Genomic DNA, 6,000 nt, shown 5'->3' on the forward strand with positions numbered 1-6,000 from the left:
TTGCCAACAGTAAAGGAAGATGGCCATTTTGAAGAGGACACTTCGTCTTTTTAAAGTAACGTTTAATTAAAATCGTCTGAAGCTGAAAAGCAGGTTGTGAATTGCAGAATGTCTCATCTCAGCACAGCGAGGATGGAAAATAAATGTGTCAGCTGCTGAAAGGGCTGAATCCCACCACAACATCTGCTTCATAGTATCTCTGTGGCGAAATGTTCACCGGCTTGCCAACATGTTGCCATAGTCACCTCCTACACCTAGGGCATAATACGCCTCTCTATCCCAGACAGCACGGCTCACAGCGCCAGGCTGATAGAATATCAAACTTGAGAAGCTGTAAAGCAACCGAAGGCAATCAACGATCAGGATCCAGTTCCTCAGTCTGCAAAGTATTTAGATGGATGCCACAAGAGGTGTCATGTGCCCTTAGACCCCTACTTAGTCCGCTTTCTGCTCATTCACTAGCCTTCCCTGGCTGTTTGCATTGCCTTACCACCTGCTGTCCTTTCCTGCTGAGCGGAGTTAGAAATGAAGCCATCATAAATCGAATCGCATTAGACGGAAGAATTGCGCCTCTCGACAGCCCCCCCGCTCTAACACTGCTCTGACGTTCATACCAGTCATACATTTGTTTCAGACTTTAAGCACAACATTTTCCAGGTCCCCACATGTACTGATTCATCAAAACCTCGTACATGGAAACCTTGGAGACCCCCACTTACAATTCCCCACTTGCCGCTGACCGCCCCTAGCTGTAACTCCAACTGAACCAGCTGCTGCACACAGAGAGTTCTTCTTTAATGAGACTGCTGTGCTCCATCATATGGGTAGGCTATTTAGGTCTGGCCTGCTGGCATAGAGTCTACCAAGGGGCTTAAGAACGAGACTTAGTAGAAAGAAGAAGCCCTGCTGGGAAAAGCGATCACTAGAGCACAGCGAGTGGACAGTCCGATCTATTCTGAACTGAAACAGCAGGACCATTGGAAACACAGGAGATAATGTTCTGGTGGGATCTGATCCAAAGCCAAAAGGGTTTTGGTTTCAAAAGTCTAAGTAACTATCTCTTGAAACAAAGAGAGAGAAAGTTATTGAGTGTTTTTTGGACATGAACAACAGATTCAGGAGAGGTACTTAAATGTGATGGGTAAATCTATGAGCTGAAGAAATCCCAAGGTTTTTCACTTAATCCTGCGGCTGATGTGTTAACGGCACAAATAAAATACATCGTAATGATGCCAGTCATAAAGCTTAAATTATGCACAATATATTCAATTAGTCTGGAGAGAAAAACATGTGTAAAACAAATCCTTGTGAGAGTAGCCGAAGTCTTTGGATCATGTGCCTGACATGTGCTCTTAATGCAAGAGAGACTCTTTTCTTTTCCAAAACAGATTTAGCAAGTTCATGTTCCTGTTTATTTGAAATCGAATACCTGATCATGATCTCATGATAAAAGACAGAAGCCTACTTGCTAACTTAACTTGGTTTTCCAGTCAGACTGACAATATTAAATTTTACTGTTTGTCAGCAGCATCAAAGTAGTTTGTTTTACTCTCTTTCTGTTTTGTCCATTTTAAAGTATAAGGATAACAATAGTAACATCCTTTCGCACTGTGGTGAGTCAATGGGTTGTGGCATTTCTTTATTTACAGTATTTAGTTTCATAGCTCGTTTAAGACTTAATACTTTCATGTTTACACCAAAGGAGAAACACAAATATCTCCAATTTTACAACATTAAACAAGAATTTAGAGACAAAACAACACAATAAATGGACAACAAGTTCCCTTACTTTCAAAGAAAGTACTATTGGAAGAGAAGGGATGCTCATCCAGTAAAATTAAAAAAATACTTCTTTAAAACAGTGTGTTGACCTCTGCAAGACCTAATAACTAAGCACTACCTTCACAGTCAAGTCTACAAGATGACAGAGTAAACCTTCTTGATTAGACACGATAAAAAGCTCAATTTTATAAATCCAATGTCTTACCCTCACATAAATGACGCTTTTATGAAGGTCATAATGTATTATTTTTGTGATCCAGAAAGGGGCTAATTTAACTTTATCCAGTTATATTTTATTGCAATGTATTCTGAATATTTCCTCTGAGGGGAAGTATAAAAGTTGCTAAAGCCAAAATGTTCACTGAATCAATCTTGGCAGTGAAAAAGACAAGGTACATGTAAAGTTCTTTTTCAGATGGGTTCTTCACGAACCATTACAATCTCGTCTGTGTGGTAGAAGGTTAAAAAAAATTCAGTATGTTACCTTGAACATTTGAGGGAGACACCAGGGACATGTCTTTGGTTTCAAACAACTGCACACTTGACAATCTGTGCGGCAGTGTTACGAATTCTTGGAAGCCTTTATTTGTCTACTAATCACATCAGACTCTTGTGTATAATCAAAGCTCATATTAAACCTCCTGAACACGGAGCTCAGGGTCTCATGCACAAGGGTTGGATTGAAACATGTAGATGGAGATTAGAGGCTCTGGACCCAGACCCAGCTGAGTTGGATGTGTTGACGACGAAGAGGACGAGGGTGACGTCCGTGTTGTGTTGGACGGGTGTCGGATAACGGCTGAGGTGACACTGAAGGACAGTGCAGATGGACGGGGACATAGCAAGTGTCTTTTTACTTTCGTGCCAAAAACAATCATTTATAGGGTTGGAAAGCTGCATCTGAAATTACCTGCACATAAAACCCAAAATATAACTTTGAAAACTAACGCTTTTAAGTAGTATATTAAGTAGTATTTTGAATGCAGATTAATTTCTATACCGGTTATTTTAATTAAGCAAATAAACTGAATATTTCTTCCACCACTTAAGTCTGGACAAAAATCTTAAGTAACTATTTTCTGATAAATATTGGTTGTTTTATTAATTTCCTCAAATCAAAAAATTCTAAGTGGGCCTTAAATGCAACCAGTCCAACCAGTTAACCAAAGAGTGAAATGAGGACCCCCGTACTGGTCAAGTGGAGGCACAATCACCTCACTGAAAACATTGTTCATATCTTCTCAAAAGAAGATACTTCACATGTGTAAACAGTATATTCATGTAGACTCCTTCTGGTTGGAAGAGACAATTCCGAGGTACAGACAAAGTGGGGTGATGAGTCATGGGATCGAGCACCATGACAGTAAATGACTCAAACACACAGTCTCCACTTTGTCTCCTTCAGAGTCTCATGGAGGATTTTACCCTTTAAAGCAGACCTCTTTCTTTTTCTTTTAAGAACTGACCTTTGAAATTCAGTGCAAGGTGGAAAAGCTGTAAGAATTACCACAGGTCAAATATCGGTGCTTCTCGTTCGGCAGAACAACCAACATGTTCCAGCGTTACATATCGTACAGAGTGAGTTGATAACTGACCTTGGAACTAATGTGAGACTTCACAGAGGCTCGTTTCTGAGTCATACTGTATCTCACCATGTGCATTCATGAGCAGTGATCTTCCATTTGAATGAGACTGGTTTCAATCTTTAGAACAATTGAAGCTTTATTTTGAAACAATTCATTCATGGTTTTCCTACAGTGCCCTAAAGATGAATTACATAAGGAACCAGTCACTAACTGCGTTATTAAGAAGAGTTTGGCTCCTGACGAGAGGAAACTACAACCAGATGGGCGTATCAAACCAACATTATGCAAAAACAGTGGTGAGAAAAGGCATAAACACCCGGTTTGTGTGTTTCTGGTAAAACTACAGAGGAGATTAAAATATACTTTTATTATATATAATACAATATGAATATTTGTATAGTTCATTTACCTACAAAAGGCTAAACCAACTCAGTGGGATATTGATATTGGGAGGAGTCCTTACGCTCTTTGAAAGGTTCAATTTCTGTGAAACGTCCTGTGAAATTGACTGATTTCTTACGGCTAATCTCTGCAGCAGTATATGTCGCTCAGGATCTAAGTCCATCGCCCCTGGGGAGCTTTTAAGAGGCAAAGTTGAACCTCTTGTGTGTCCAGGCGTGTCAGCGAGGAGACTGACAGCTCCAACAGGTGGGGAGGATATAAAGTGGGAGGAGCACGAGGCCTTTTATCCCGGCACAGAGGGAGAAAGTGGTGTGAGAGGGATTGCCCCCAAAATAACCTGCGGGGTGTGTGGACAGTGGCACTACGATGCAGATCGGGTGAGAGCTGCTGAGGGAGATGGATGGGAAAGGGGCCACATGGCAAACTGTCCTCACGTTTAGAAAAACAAGTATTATAAGTTGTAAATAAATCGTTATTGAAAAGGCTATATTATAGCATTTCTGGTTGAGGCAAGAATGTGCGTCTTCTTGTATCAGTGGAAAGTCTGAGAATCCATTTTAGAAATGTTTGACATTATAAATTTGGTAAAAATGTGCCACACAATATGTGGTCAGAGTCAATGTCAACTCATACAAGCTTGTCTGAGAGAAATCATGTTTGTATAGAAGAAATAAAGGGATTTGTAAAGACGCTCCGGGTTGTCTGGGGTGAACAGCAGGAGAACAAAGCGCTGTGAACTCAGAGGGCAACTGTCACGCCAGCGACTGGGAATTACATCTATAGTCATGACATGTGGCTACGTTTCTTTTCCTGGGCTATTGGGTTCCCAGTAGAGTTGTTTGATGCCTAAACATAAATGCATGTACATTGCACAAACATATACAGTTCCACATACCTACATAACATGTAGGTACATAACTATAACATTATAAAACACATGAAATAACAGAATGTCCAACTACAGAACAGCTTGAACTCTCTTTAACAGAAAATGTATATTTGTTGTTTCATTTCACTTTTTTCTTTTTCTTAACCTAGCAGACATTTTCTAGACTGGGTCGATCTGTGTTACTGGGGCAGTTCCAAGTTGTTTGATACATCAACATGCACATTGCACAACATGCACATTTATACTGTAATATATATTTACTCAAAAAGAAACATGAGCTGCCCCGTCTGATTTGCTGTGGCGTATTGCTAACTTATTGGCTTTTAATTGCATGGCCTTTTCAGCGTGAGCACAGTTAATCTTCTGCTGGCACTGGTGTTCTGCAGAGTAAAGTGCTGTGTTCAGAGCGGCTCTTTGCTCTGACGATATGAACTTACAAATATACAAACACACCTCTTCCTGTCTATTCACCCTTTAATTTTCTTTCAAGTCTTTTACTCTACCGTGTTAATTTCTATTTTTGAATTATTCCAAGGAAATGCGCACACGTGGTCACAGGCAAATCAAAGTACTTCCAATGCAAATAGACATTGCTGCAGCTGACCCCGACGTCATTAAGGCTTGCGGATAGGGAGCAGTAGGATGTATTTTATCGCTAAATGTAAACGTGATAATGGTTAAAGTGTAAAGTTTGATAAAACTAATGTTACTATTGGTCAATTTCATCTTTAACATTGTTTACTTTGTGTTTTATCAAATTTTTGGCTAATTCATTATGCTCGAAATACTATAAAATACTTATCCCATTAACAAGATTTGCTAAGCACATACTTATAATTAGTAATCCTGCCAAAAGAGATAATACTTACACAGTGTGAGTCAGAAAGCAACTGCATCATGAGAGGAAGAGATTGAAAGGATTTAGGAGGAACTGGATTGATTTACATGAAATTATCTGATGCATATTATTCACAAAATAATATTTTTTATTTAATAATTATTTTCAATATCACAACAGTCAAAATATTTAAGAAACATTTTACCATAGCACTAAAAAAGAGGAGCCCAATGGACATAAATGCCTCAGCCTACGATATTTATTTGAAAAGAAGAAACAACTAATCCTATCACAATGGGAAATGCTCCTCATTAAATCCAATTGTGCCTCTTATGAGGATTTACAAAAGAAAATATACAAATGCTACTATATAATGGAAACATAATAATAAGTCAAAGATGTATAAAATAAAGTTGACAAATTTAAGCAAACACAAGTGGAGGTAACGAGGGTGTGAAGAGCATAAGGTAGCAATAGAGTATATAGGATATATCAATCCATCT

The sequence above is a fragment of the Pleuronectes platessa genome, chromosome 10 (genome assembly GCF_947347685.1).
Source record: "Pleuronectes platessa chromosome 10, fPlePla1.1, whole genome shotgun sequence".
In the NCBI taxonomy this organism is placed as follows: domain Eukaryota; kingdom Metazoa; phylum Chordata; class Actinopteri; order Pleuronectiformes; family Pleuronectidae; genus Pleuronectes; species Pleuronectes platessa.